This window comes from Pleurodeles waltl, chromosome 12, assembly GCF_031143425.1.
Source record: "Pleurodeles waltl isolate 20211129_DDA chromosome 12, aPleWal1.hap1.20221129, whole genome shotgun sequence".
Lineage (NCBI taxonomy): Eukaryota > Metazoa > Chordata > Amphibia > Caudata > Salamandridae > Pleurodeles > Pleurodeles waltl.
The window spans coordinates 7,241,377-7,256,073 of record NC_090451.1 but is presented as its reverse complement, the minus strand read 5'-3'; the positions used below and the strand labels follow the sequence as shown (position 1 = coordinate 7,256,073).

General features: G+C 43.3%; 1 non-coding gene across 1 annotated transcript; it reads left to right on the top strand.

Moving 5' to 3' along the window:
- Window positions 1-12,757: 12,757 nt before the first annotated feature.
- TRNAI-AAU (transfer RNA isoleucine (anticodon AAU)) lies at window positions 12,758-12,831 on the top strand. The gene has a single exon. It is a non-coding gene; the product is annotated as a tRNA-Ile (tRNA).
- The last annotated feature ends 1,866 nt before the right edge of the window (window positions 12,832-14,697 follow it).

Here is a 14,697-nt window from a genome sequence, read left to right as displayed (position 1 = left end):
AGACTTCCAGTTCTTTGAGTAAGACTTCGAAGTAGAAGGCCTGCTGGAGTGCTGAATTAACTCCACTAAGGAAGAGGAAAGACCCTTTGCTAGCAGTCCAGACTTCTCAACCTCCAAAGCGATAGAGTGAGTTGGAGCAAGAAGGTCAGGGACGACGTTCTGACAGAAACACACTTGAGCAGTACCCAAGGAGGTAGAAGAGCCAGGGGTTCAGAAGAGGAAACCATGACATCTCTGGCCAATAAGGGCCCACAAGAATAAAGTTCCCTCCCCCCTGCTGAGACTTGAAGAGAACCATCTGGATCAATAAAAAGTGGGGGAATGTATAAAGGAGACTTCTCAGCCACTTTATCACCAATACGTCCACTACCTAGGCTCCTTGTTACGGAAGCCTGGATCAGAATCGACAAAGATGAGCATTGTCCTTGTTTGAAAAGAGATCCAGAAAGGGTTTCACAAACTCTCGGCATATCTCTCAAAACAACGACCTGGATAACGTCAACTCCAGCAAATTTGGAAACCTCCAGCTGTCTGCCATCACATTGTCGGTGCCCTTGATGTGTACTGCCGACGTGTGCAACAGGTTGATCTCTGCCCAATAACCCAATTGTTCTGCTATTGCATTGAGGGATTTTGAATGCATGCTTCACTGTTGGTTAATGTAAAAGACAGCTACCTTATTCTCTGTCTTTACTAGCACATTTTTTTGAGACAGATGATGATGGGAAAACTTCAAAGCCCTGAAGATTACCATCAACTCCATCTATTTCCATGACCTCCGACTCTCTAGGAAAGACCACTTGAATCGACAGGATCAGTCCAACACAGTAGCTCTCCAGCCAGGTTTGCTGGCATCTGTTGCGAGGATTCAGGAGCATCCAGGTATATTAGTGTCCACTTAGACCAGTGGTCTTCAAACTCTTTAATGCCGCATCCACCCAATGGGAAAAAAAAACATTGGTGCCTCCCCTCTGAATTGTCCACAATTCTTCTATTAAATTGACACTGTTTAAATATGTCTAGACCTATTTAAACATTGCAGTTAAGTTCTGTTACTGTTTTAAAAATGCAATCAAATACATGACCCCAAATATACTATTCTGGTCAGGCCTGCCCTACTAACCAATTGCAGCGTCATGCTCTGCTGAGTAAACTGATCTCACGACAGTGAGGAATGCACAGGCCGGGTGGTGCCCGGCGCACAAAAGCGCGCCTTTTTGTGTTTACGTCTCTTCGCGCAAATGCAAACTCAGATTTCCTGCACTGTGGTCGGCAGGAGAGACATGGGAAGGCGCAGTAGGGAAGGCTTGAGCAACGAACCGTTGGCTATGTTTTGTTGTTACTTTGTTGACATGAGCTCAAGTAATTTGAAGCAGAAGGAACGGCCAGACCTAAAAAAAACTCTTTTACCTCCAACGCCGAATAACCACTATAATTATAATATCTCAAAAGCAGCTGGCCTTGTAAACTTAATGAGCAAGCAAGCCGATGCATTTTGGGTTTTGTTGTAAAAGAATAAAAATACTATCCATCCTTTCCTTTTTTTCCGGCAACAAGCGATGTTACAAAGATATCACAGCACACAGTGAGATTGAGTGAAAGAAGAGGCACTGAGGCTGGCGTGCAGCACTCCACAGCTCTTGTTATTGTAATCCAGACAGGGGGCGGAAGGAGAAAAGTATGAAGGAATTGCGATAGTGAGACCAACTCTTCTATCTATCTGCATAACATGGAAAAAGGATATCTGTAGTACTCATGGCTGGTTAGCTCAGTTGGTTAGAGCGTGGTGCTAATAACGGCAAGGTGGCAGGTTCGATCCCCGTACGGGCCAGGTTGCATTTTTTCTCTCAACTAAACTCTTTTTTTATCATTTAATCAAGCTCTTATAAATCCATACACTCTGTTGCTCCAGTATACGTTCACTTTCCATTAGTCCTTCTTTTGCCACTGCTGACCAAAGCTCAAGCCGGCAGCGCCAGTAGAACAACACAAGTGCAAGGAATTGTCTCTCCAAGATGGAGACACTGCCTCAGACTATGTCTCGTGAGAGGTGGAGGGAGACCAAGAGCTGATTATTAGATGCGTGGGGATAAGAGGAACATAACTCAGGTGAACAGATTCTGGATAGTGATGCTATAGCTAGGATCAGCAACGTTACAGGGCAAAGGATAGGAAAATAATTAAGTGACAGAAGTATAGAGGTGGCTACAAGGGGGTGTGTCTCTTAAGAGGGCCGAAAGATACACTGAAGGCGAAGGTGAAGTGAAAGAAGAAAGAAAGATCAAAGGAAGTCGACAGTGATTGAGAGAAAACTCACAAAGGCAAATTGAGCAAAAGACAAGGCCTGGGGAGTTAGACTACTTCAATGCAAATTTACGCCGCAGATGAGCATGACAACTGACCCTTGTATAGTGGTTCTGAAACCATTTTCAGTGTGGGGGTGCTGCCATCAAAGGGCTCCTGAAAATCCAGGAATTATACAAAGAACAAGTCCTGCGGAATGAGCCACGCACATTCAGAAAGAGTGGTGATGCGTTGGTTACTTATTGGTAATCTTCATTAGCCTTAGTCCATTGCGTCCTTGTGACAGTCATTACAAAGTAGGGTGATGTCACCTTCCAACAGGAAGAAAGAACAGGAGGATCCTTAAATGCTAGCCCCATGCACCCAACCTGGGTGCCAAGCCCTTGCCAAAGGACTGATGGGAAGGTGGGCAGGATGCAATGTTTGTGACAAAGACAAGATGGACTAAGGGTAATGCATAGTTCAAAACATTGGTACTCAAATGCAAAACAGAAAAATTATTAAGCCATAATGCTTGACAAATGTATGCTCTGAGGACCAAGTAGCCACCCTAGGAATTTCCTAGATTGTTACTCACTGGAATTCAACCCAGGAGGTGGCCATTCCTCTCGTAGACCATCCCTGAACTGGAAGATATTCTAAAAAGCCTTGCAAAGCCAGAAAAATTGACAACTTAATCCACCTACTCAGAGTCATAAAAGTCACCTTCTTGTCTTTTCCAGGCTGTCCAAAAGTCACAAACAAGGAGTCGGTTTTCCTGAACTGCAGAGGCCTGGTGACATGAATGAAAAGAGCTCTTTAAACATCAAGTGTATTCAGAAAATGTTCCTCCGGAGAGGAAGGAGAGGGAATGAAAGAAGGAAGAATTATTTCCTAAGATCTATCAAAAATAGACTTAACCTTTGCAGCAAAGGTAAGGCTAGGCCTTAAAGTTACCCCATCTTCCAAAGTATCAAATGAAGAGAGGACAGCATTTTAAGGCTCCCAGCTCCCCAATTGTTCTCAGCAAGGTGATAGGAAATAGGAAAATAACTTTATAGGAAACAATCTTTATGTCTACAGTATCCAGATCCTCAAAGAGATAAAATTGCAAAGCCTATAAAAGAGTAGGAAGATTCTGAGTTGGAGAAAAGGGATTTTTCAACTGGTCTTACAATTGACAAAAGATCAGAACAGTCTAGACACCAAAGACTGTAACATCGACGAAGGTACAGAAAAGTCCCTAAAAACCTTTATCGCAAAGCAATGAGCTTTCAGAGTGGAAAGAGATTCAAGTGAAACCCATTCAGAAGAAAATGCAAAATAGCAGACAAACTACAGGTAGGTGCCAAAAGATCATGAGCAGAACATCACGTCTCAAAAGACTTCCAGTTCTTTGAGTAAGACTTCGAAGTAGAAGGCCAGCTGGAATGCTGAATTAACTGCACTAAGGAAGAGGAAAGACCCTTTGCTAGCAGTCCAGACTTCTCAACCTCCAAAGCGATAGAGTGAGTTGGAGCAAGAAGGTCAGGGACGACGTTCTGACAGAAACACACTTGAGCAGTACCCAAGGAGGTAGAAGAGCCAGGGGTTCAGAAGAGGAAACCATGACATCTCTGGCCAATAAGGGCCCACAAGAATAAAGTTCCCTCCCCCCTGCTGAGACTTGAAGAGAACCATCTGGATCAATAAAAAGTGGGGGAATGTATAAAGGAGACTTCTCAGCCACTTTATCACCAATACGTCCACTACCTAGGCTCCTTGTTCCGGAAGCCTGGATCAGAATCGACAAAGATGAGCATTGTCCTTGTTTGAAAAGAGATCCAGAAAGGGTTTCACAAACTCTCGGCATATCTCTCAAAACAACGACCTGGATAACGTCAACTCCAGCAAATTTGGAAACCTCCAGCTGTCTGCCATCACATTGTCGGTGCCCTTGATGTGTACTGCTGACGTGTGCAACAGGTTGATCTCTGCCCAATAACCCAATTGTTCTGCTATTGCATTGAGGGATTTTGAATGCATGCTTCACTGTTGGTTAATGTAAAAGACAGCTACCTTATTCTCTGTCTTTACTAGCACATTTTTTTGAGACAGATGATGATGGGAAAACTTCAAAGCCCTGTAGATTACCATCAACTCCATCTATTTCCATGACCTCCGACTCTCTAGGAAAGACCACTTGAATCAACAGGATCAGTCCAACACAGTAGCTCTCCAGCCAGGTTTGCTGGCATCTGTTGCGAGGATTCAGGAGCATCCAGGTATATTAGTGTCCACTTAGACCAGTGGTCTTCAAACTCTTTAATGCCGCATCCACCCAATGGGAAAAAAAACCATTGGTGCCTCCCCTCTGAATTGTCCACAATTCTTCTATTAAATTGACACTGTTTAAATATGTCTAGACCTATTTAAACATTGCAGTTAAGTTCTGTTACTGTTTTAAAAATGCAATCAAATACATGACCCCAAATATACTATTCTGGTCAGGCCTGCCCTACTAACCAATTGCAGCGTCATGCTCTGCTGAGTAAACTGATCTCACGACAGTGAGGAATGCACAGGCCGGGTGGTGCCCGGCGCACAAAAGCGCACCTTCTTGTGTTGTACGTCTCTTCGCGCAAATGCAAACTCAGATTTCCTGCACTGTGGTCGGCAGGAGAGACACGGGAAGGCGCAGTAGGGAAGGCTTGAGCAAGGAACCTTTGGCTATGTTTTGTTGTTACTTTGTTGACATGAGCTCAAGTAATTTGAAGAAGAAGGAACGGCCAGACCTAAAAAAAACTCTCTTACCTCCAACGCCAAATAACCACTATAATTATAATATCTCAAAAGCAGCTGGCCTTGTAAACTTAATGAGCAAGCAAGCCGATGCATTTTGGGTTTTGTTGTAAAAGAATAAAAATACTATCCATCCTTTCCTTTTTTTCCGGCAACAAGCGATGTTACAAAGATATCACAGCACACAGTGAGATTGAGTGAAAGAAGAGGCACTGAGGCTGGCGTGCAGCACTCCACAGCTCTTGTTATCGTAATCCAGACAGGGGGCGGAAGGAGAAAAGTATGAAGGAATTGCGATAGTGAGACCAACTCTTCTATCTATCTTCATAACATGGAAAAAGGATATCTTTAGTACTCATGGCTGGTTAGCTCAGTTGGTTAGAGCGTGGTGCTAATAACACCAAGGTCGTGGGTTTCGATCCCCGTACGGGCCAGGTTGCATTTTTTCTCTCAACTAAACTCTTTTTTTCTCATTTAATCAAGCTCTTATAAATCCATACACTCTGTTGCTCCAGTATACGTTCACTTTCCATTAGTCCTTCTTTTGCCACTGCTGACCAAAGCTCAAGCCGGCAGCGCCAGTAGAACAACACAAGTGCAAGGGATTGTCTCTCCAAGATGGAGACACTGCCTCAGACTATGTCTCGTGAGAGGTGGAGGGAGACCAAGAGCTGATTATTAGATGCTTGGGGATAAGAGGAACATAACTCAGGTGAACAGATTCTGGATAGTGATGCTATAGCTAGGATTAGCAACGTTACAGGGCAAAGGATAGGAAAATAATTAGGTGACAGAAGTATAGAAGTGGCTACAAGGGGGTGTGTCTCTCAAGAGGGCCGAAAGATACACTGAAGGCGAAGGTGAAGTGAAAGAAGAAAGAAAGATCAAAGGAAGTCAACAGTGATTGAGAGAAAACTCACAAAGGCAAATTGAGCAAAAGACAAGGCCTGGGGATTTAGACTACTTCAATGCAAATTTACGCCGCAGATGAGCATGACAACTGACCTTTGTACAGTGGTGCTGAAACAATTTTCAGTGTGGGGGTGCTGCCATCAAAGGGCTTCTGAAAATCCAGGAATTATACAAAGAACAAGTCCTGCGGAATGAGCCACGCACATTCAGAAAGAGTGGTGATGCGTTGGTTACTTATTGGTAATCTTCATTAGCCTTAGTCCATTGCGTCCTTGTGACAGTCATTACAAAGTAAGGTGATGTCACCTTCCAACAGGAATAAAGAACAGGAGGATCCTTAAATGCTAGCCCCATGCACCCAACCTGGGTACCAAGCCCTTGCCAAAGGACTGATGGGAAGGTGGGCAGGATGTAATGTTTGTGACAAAGACAAGATGGACTAAGGGTAATGCAGAGTTCAAAACATTGGTACTCAAATGCAAAACAGAAACATTATTAAGCCATAATGCTTGACAAATGTATGCTCTGAGGACCAAGTAGCCACCCTAGGAATTTCCTAGATTGTTTCTCACTGGAATTCAACCCAGGAGGTGGCCATTCCTCTCGTAGACCATCCCTGAACTGGAAGATATTCTAAAAAGCCTTGCAAAGCCAGAAAAATTGACAACTTAATCCACCTACTCAGAGTCATAAAAGTCACCTTCTTGTCTTTTCCAGGCTGTCCAAAAGTCACAAACAAGGAGTCGGTTTTCCTGAACTGCAGAGGCCTGGTGACATGAATGAAAAGAGCTCTTTAAACATCAAGTGTATTCAGAAAATGTTCCTCCGGAGAGGAAGGAGAGGGAATGAAAGAAGGAAGAATTATTTCCTAAGATCTATCAAAAATAGACTTAACCTTTGCAGCAAAGGTAAGGCTAGGCCTTAAAGTTACCCCATCTTCCAAAGTATCAAATGAAGAGAGGACAGCATTTTAAGGCTCCCAGCTCCCCAATTGTTCTCAGCAAGGTGATAGGAAATAGGAAAATAACTTTATAGGAAACAATCTTTATGTCTACAGTATCCAGATCCTCAAAGAGATAAAATTGCAAAGCCTATAAAAGAGTAGGAAGATTCTGAGTTGGAGAAAAGGGATTTTTCAACTGGTCTTACAATTGACAAAAGATCAGAACAGTCTAGACACCAAAGACTGTAACATCGACGAAGGTACAGAAAAGTCCCTAAAAACCTTTATCGCAAAGCAATGAGCTTTCAGAGTGGAAAGAGATTCAAGTGAAACCCATTCAGAAGAAAATGCAAAATAGCAGACAAACTACAGGTAGGTGCCAAAAGATCATGAGCAGAACATCACGTCTCAAAAGACTTCCAGTTCTTTGAGTAAGACTTCGAAGTAGAAGGCCTGCTGGAGTGCTGAATTAACTCCACTAAGGAAGAGGAAAGACCCTTTGCTAGCAGTCCAGACTTCTCAACCTCCAAAGTGATAGAGTGAGTTGGAGCAAGTAGGTCAGGGACGACGTTCTGACAGAGATACACTTGAGCAGTACCCAAGGAGGTAGAAGAGCCAGTGGTTCAGAAGAGGAAACCATGACATCTCTGGCCAATAAGGGCCCACAAGAATAAAGTTCCCTCCCCCCTGCTGAGACTTGAAGAGAACCATCTGGATCAATAAAAAGTGGGGGAATGTATAAAGGAGACTTCTCAGCCACTTTATCACCAATACGTCCACTACATAGGCTCCTTGTTCCGGAAGCCTGGATCAGAATCGACAAAGATGAGCTTTGTCCTTGTTTGAAAAGAGATCCAGAAAGGGTTTCACAAACTCTCGGCATATCTCTCAAAACAACGACCTGGATAATGTCAACTCCAGCAAATTTGGAAACCTCCAGCTGTCTGCCATCACATTGTCGGTGCCCTTGATGTGTACTGCCGACGTGTGCAACAGGTTGATCTCTGCCCAATAACCCAATTGTTCTGCTATTGCATTGAGGGATTTTGAATGCATGCTTCACTGTTGGTTAATGTAAAAGACAGCTACCTTATTCTCTGTCATTACTAGCACATTTTTTTGAGACAGATGATGATGGGAAAACTTCAAAGCCCTGAAGATTACCATCAACTCCATCTATTTCCATGACCTCCGACTCTCTAGGAAAGACCACTTGAATCGACAGGATCAGTCCAACACAGTAGCTCTCCAGCCAGGTTTGCTGGCATCTGTTGCGAAGAATTCAGGAGCATCCAGGTGTATTAGTGTCCACTTAGACAAGTGGTCTTCAAACTCTTTAATGCCGCATCCACCCAATGGGAAAAAAAAACATTGGTGCCTCCCCTCTGAATTGTCTACAATTCTTCTATTAAATTGACACTGTTTAAATATGTCTAGACCTATTTAAACATTGCAGTTAAGTTCTGTTACTGTTTTAAAAATGCAATCAAATAAATGACCCCAAATATACTATTCTGGTCAGGCCTGCCCTACTAACCAATTGCAGCGTCATGCTCTGCTGATTAAACTGATCTCACGACAGTGAGGAATGCACAGGCCGGGTGGTGCCCGGCGCACAAAAGCGCGCCTTCTTGTGTTGTACGTCTCTTCGCGCAAATGCAAACTCAGATTTCCTGCACTGTGGTCGGCAGGAGAGACATGGGAAGGCGCAGTAGGGAAGGCTTGAGGAACGAACCGTTGGCTATGTTTTGTTGTTACTTTGTTGACAAGAGCTCAAGTAATTTGAAGCAGAAGGAACGGCCAGACCTAAAAAAAACTCTCTTACCTCCAACGCCGAATAACCACTATAATTATAATATCTCAAAAGCAGCTGGCCTTGTAAACTTAATGACCAAGCAAGCCGATGCATTTTGGGTTTTGTTGTAAAAGAATAAAAATACAATCCATCCTTTCCTTTTTTTCCGGCAACAAGCGATGTTACAAAGATATCACAGCACACAGTGAGATTGAGTAAAAGAAGAGGCACTGAGGCTGGCGTGCAGCACTCCACAGCTCTTGTTATTGTAATCCAGACAGGGGGCGGAAGGAGAAAAGTATGAAGGAATTGCGATAGTGAGACCAACTCTTCTATCTATCTGCATTACATGGAAAAAGGATATTTTTAGTATTCATGGCCGGTTAGCTCAGTTGGTTAGCGCGTGGTGCTAATAACGCCAAGGTCGCGCGTTCGATCCCCGTATGGGCCAGGTTGCATTTTTTCTCTCAACTAAACTCTTTTTTTCTCATTTAATCAAGCTCTTATAAATCCATACACTCTGTTGCTCCAGTATACGTTCACTTTCCATTAGTCCTTCTTTTGCCACTGCTGACCAAAGCTCAAGCCGGCAGTGCCAGTAGAACAACACAAGTGCAAGGGATTGTCTCTCCAAGATGGAGACACTGCCTCAGACTATGTCTCGTGAGAGGTGGAGGGAGACCAAGAGCTGATTATTAGATGCGTGGGGATAAGAGTAACATAACTCAGGTGAACAAATTCTGGATAGTGATGCTATAGCTAGGATCAGTAACGTTACAGGGCAAAGGATAGGAAAATAATTAGGTGACAGAAGTATAGAAGTGGCTACAAGGGGGTGTGTCTCTTAAGAGGGCCGAAAGATACACTGAAGGCGAAGGTGAAGTGAAAGAAGAAAGAAAGATCAAAGGAAGTCGACAGTGATTGAGAGAAAACTCACAAAGGCAAATTGAGCAAAAGACAAGGCCTGGGGAGTTAGACTACTTCAATGCAAATTTACGCCGCAGATGAGCATGACAACTGACCCTTGTACAGTGGTGCTGAAACAATTTTCAGTGTGGGGGTGCTGCCATCAAAGGGCTTCTGAAAATCCAGGAATTATACAAAGAACAAGTCCTGCGGAATGAGCCACGCACATTCAGAAAGAGTGGTGATGCGTTGGTTACTTATTGGTAATCTTCATTAGCCTTAGTCCATTGCGTCCTTGTGACAGTCATTACAAAGTAGGGTGATGTCACCTTCCAACTGGAAGAAAGAACAGGAGGATCCTTAAATTCTAGCCCCATGCACCCAACCTGGGTGCCAAGCCCTTGCCAAAGGACTGATGAGAAGGTGGGCAGGATGTAATGTTTGTGACAAAGACAAGATGGACTAAGGGTAATGCAGAGTTCAAAACATTGGTACTCAAATGCAAAACAGAAAAATTATTAAGCCATAATGCTTGACAAATGTATGCTCTGAGGACCAAGTAGCCACCCTAGGAATTTCCTAGATTGTTACTCACTGGAATTCAACCCAGGAGGTGGCCATTCCTCCCGTAGACCATCCCTGAACTGGAAGATATTCTAAAAAGCCTTGCAAAGCCAGAAAAATTGACAACTTAATCCACCTACTCAGAGTCATAAAAGTCACCTTCTTGTCTTTTCCAGGCTGTCCAAAAGTCACAAACAAGGAGTCGGTTTTCCTGAACTGCAGAGGCCTGGTGACATGAATGAAAAGAGCTCTTTAAACATCAAGTGTATTCAGAAAATGTTCCTCCGGAGAGGAAGGAGAGAGAATGAAAGAAGGAAGAATGATTTCCTAAGATCTATCAAAAATAGACTTAACCTTTGCAGCAAAGGTAAGGCTAGGCCTTAAAGTTACCCCATCTTCTAAAGTATCAAGTGAAGAGAGGACAGCATTTTAAGGCTCCCAGCTCCCCAATTGTTCTCAGCAAGATGATAGGAAATAGGAAAATAACTTTATAGGAAACAATCTTTATGTCTACAGTATCCAGATCCTCAAAGAGATAAAATTGCAAAGCCTATAAAAGAGTAGGAAGATTCTGAGTTGGAGAAAAGGGATTTTTCAACTGGTCTTACAATTGCAAAAGATCAGAACAGTCTAGACACCAAAGACTGTAACATCGACGAAGGTACAGAAAAGTCCCTAAAAACCTTTATCGCAAAGCAATGAGCTTTCAGAGTGGAAAGAGATTCAAGTGAAACCCATTCAGAAGAAAATGCAAAATAGCAGACAAACTACAGGTAGGTGCCAAAAGACCATGAGCAGAACATCACGTCTCAAAAGACTTCCAGTTCTTTGAGTAAGACTTTGAAGTAGAAGGCCTGCTGGAGTGCTGAATTAACTCCACTAAGGAAGAGGAAAGACCCTTTGCTAGCAGTCCAGACTTCTCAACCTCCAAAGTGATAGAGTGAGTTGGAGCAAGTAGGTCAGGGACGACGTTCTGACAGAGATACACTTGAGCAGTACCCAAGGAGGTAGAAGAGCCAGGGGTTCAGAAGAGGAAACCATGACATCTCTGGCCAATAAGGGCCCACAAGAATAAAGTTCCCTCCCCCCTGCTGAGACTTGAAGAGAACCATTTGGATCAATAAAAAGTGGGGGAATGTATAAAGGAGACTTCTCAGCCACTTTATCACCAATACGTCCACTACCTAGGCTCCTTGTTCCGGAAGCCTGGATCAGAATCGACAAAGATGAGCATTGTCCTTGTTTGAAAAGAGATCCAGAAAGGGTTTCACAAACTCTCGGCATATCTCTCAAAACAACGACCTGGATAATGTCAACTCCAGCAAATTTGGAAACCTCCAGCTGTCTGCCATCACATTGTCGGTGCCCTTGATGTGTACTGCCGACGTGTGCAACAGGTTGATCTCTGCCCAATAACCCAATTGTTCTGCTATTGCATTGAGGGATTTTGAATGCATGCTTCACTGTTGGTTAATGTAAAAGACAGCTACCTTATTCTCTGTCATTACTAGCACATTTTTTTGAGACAGATGATGATGGGAAAACTTCAAAGCCCTGAAGATTACCATCAACTCCATCTATTTCCATGACCTCCGACTCTCTAGGAAAGACCACTTGAATCGACAGGATCAGTCCAACACAGTAGCTCTCCAGCCAGGTTTGCTGGCATCTGTTGCGAAGAATTCAGGAGCATCCAGGTGTATTAGTGTCCACTTAGACAAGTGGTCTTCAAACTCTTTAATGCCGCATCCACCCAATGGGAAAAAAAAACATTGGTGCCTCCCCTCTGAATTGTCTACAATTCTTCTATTAAATTGACACTGTTTAAATATGTCTAGACCTATTTAAACATTGCAGTTAAGTTCTGTTACTGTTTTAAAAATGCAATCAAATACATGACCCCAAATATACTATTCTGGTCAGGCCTGCCCTACTAACCAATTGCAGCGTCATGCTCTGCTGAGTAAACTGATCTCACGACAGTGAGGAATGCACAGGCCGGGTGGTGCCCGGCACACAAAAGCGCGCCTTCTTGTGTTGTACGTCTCTTCGCGCAAATGCAAACTCAGATTTCCTGCAATGTGGTCGGCAAGAGAGACATGGGAAGGCGCAGTAGGGAAGGCTTGAGGAACGAACCGTTGGCTATGTTTTGTTGTTACTTTGTTGACATGAGCTCAAGTAATTTGAAGCAGAAGGAACGGCCAGACCTAAAAAAAACTCTCTTACCTCCAACGCCGAATAACCACTATAATTATAATATCTCAAAAGCAGCCGGCCTTGTAAACTTAATGACCAAGCAAGCCGATGCATTTTGGGTTTTGTTGTAAAAGAATAAAAATACTATCCATCCTTTCCTTTTTTTCCGGCAACAAGCGATGTTACAAAGATATCACAGCACACAGTTAGATTGAGTGAAAGAAGAGGCACTGAGGCTGGCGTCCAGCACTCCACAGCTCTTGTTATTGTAATCCAGACAGGGGGCGGAAGGAGAAAAGTATAAAGGAATTGCGATAGTGAGACCAACTCTTCTATCTATCTGCATTACATGGAAAAAGGATATCTTTAGTACTCATGGCTGGTTAGCTCAGTTGGTTAGAGCGTGGTGCTAATAACACCAAGGTTGCGGGTTCGATCCCCGTACGGGCCAGGTTGCATTTTTTCTCTTAACTAAACTCTTTTTTTCTCATTTAATCAAGCTCGTATAAATCCATACACTCTGTTGCTCCAGTATACGTTCACTTTCCATTAGTCCTTCTTTTGCCACTGCTGACCAAAGCTCAAGCCGGCAGCGCCAGTAGAACAACACAAGTGCAAGGGATTGTCTCTCCAAGATGGAGACACTGCCTCAGACTATGTCTCGTGAGAGGTGGAGGGAGACCAAGAGCTGATTATTAGATGCATGGGGATAAGAGGAACATAACTCAGGTGAACAGATTCTGGATAGTGATGCTATAGCTAGGATCAGCAACGTTACAGGGCAAAGGATAGGAAAATAATTAGGTGTCAGAAGTATAGAAGTGGCTACTAGGGGGTGTGTCTCTTAAGAGGGCCGAAAGATACACTGAAGGCGAAGGTGAAGTGAAAGAAGAAAGAAAGATCAAAGGAAGTCGACAGTGATGGAGAGAAAACTCACAAAGGCAAATTGAGCAAAAGACAAGGCCTGGGGAGTTAGACTACTTCAATGCAAATTTACGCCGCAGATGAGCATGACAACTGACCCTTGTACAGTGGTGCTGAAACAATTTTCAGTGTGGGGGTGCTGCCATCAAAGGGCTTCTGAAAATCCAGGAATTATACAAAGAACAAGTCCTGCGGAATGAGCCACGCACATTCAGAAAGAGTGGTGATACGTTGGTTACTTATTGGTAATCTTCATTAGCCTTAGTCCATTGCGTCCTTGTGACAGTCATTACAAAGTAGGGTGATGTCACCTTCCAACAGGAAGAAAGAACAGGAGGATCCTTAAATGCTAGCCCCATGCACCCAACCTGGGTGCCAAGCCCTTGCCAAAGGACTGATGGGAAGGTGGGCAGGATGTAATGTTTGTGACAAAGACAAGATGGACTAAGGGTAATGCAGTGTTCAAAACATTGGTACTCAAATGCAAAACAGAAAAATTATTAAGCCATAATGCTTGACAAATGTATGCTCTGAGGACCAAGTAGCCACCCTAGGAATTTCCTAGATTGTTACTCACTGGAATTCAACCCAGGAGGTGGCCATTCCTCTCGTAGACCATCCTTGAACTGGAAGATATTCTAAAAAGCCTTGCAAAGCCAGAAAAATTGACAACTTAATCCACCTACTCAGAGTCATAAAAGTCACCTTCTTGTCTTTTCCAGGCTGTCCAAAAGTCACAAACAAGGAGTCGGTTTTCCTGAACTGCAGAGGCCTGGTGACATAAATGAAAAGAGCTCTTTAAACATCAAGTGTATTCAGAAAATGTTCCTCCGGAGAGGAAGGAGAGGGAATGAAAGAAGGAAAAATTATTTCCTAAGATCTATCAAAAATAGACTTAACCTTTGCAGCAAAGGTAAGGCTAGGCCTTAAAGTTACCCCATCTTCCAAAGTATCAAATAAAGAGAGGACAGCATTTTAAGGCTCCCAGCTCCCCAATTGTTCTCAGCAAGGTGATAGGAAAATAACTTTATAGGAAACAATCTTTATGTCTACAGTATCCAGATCCTCAAAGAGATAAAATTGCAAAGCCTATAAAAGAGTAGGAAGATTCTGAGTTGGAGAAAAGGGATTTTTCAACTGGTCTTACAATTGACAAAAGATCAGAACAGTCTAGACACCAAAGATTGTAACATCTTCGAAGGTACAGAAAAGTCCCTAAAAACCTTTATCGCAAAGCAATGAGCTTTCAGAGTGGAAAGAGATTCAAGTGAAACCCATTCAGAAGAAAATGCAAAATAGCAGACAAACTACAGGTAGGTGCCAAAAGATCATGAGCAGAACATCACGTCTCAAAAGACTTCCAGTTCTTTGAGTAAGACTTCGAAGTAGAAGG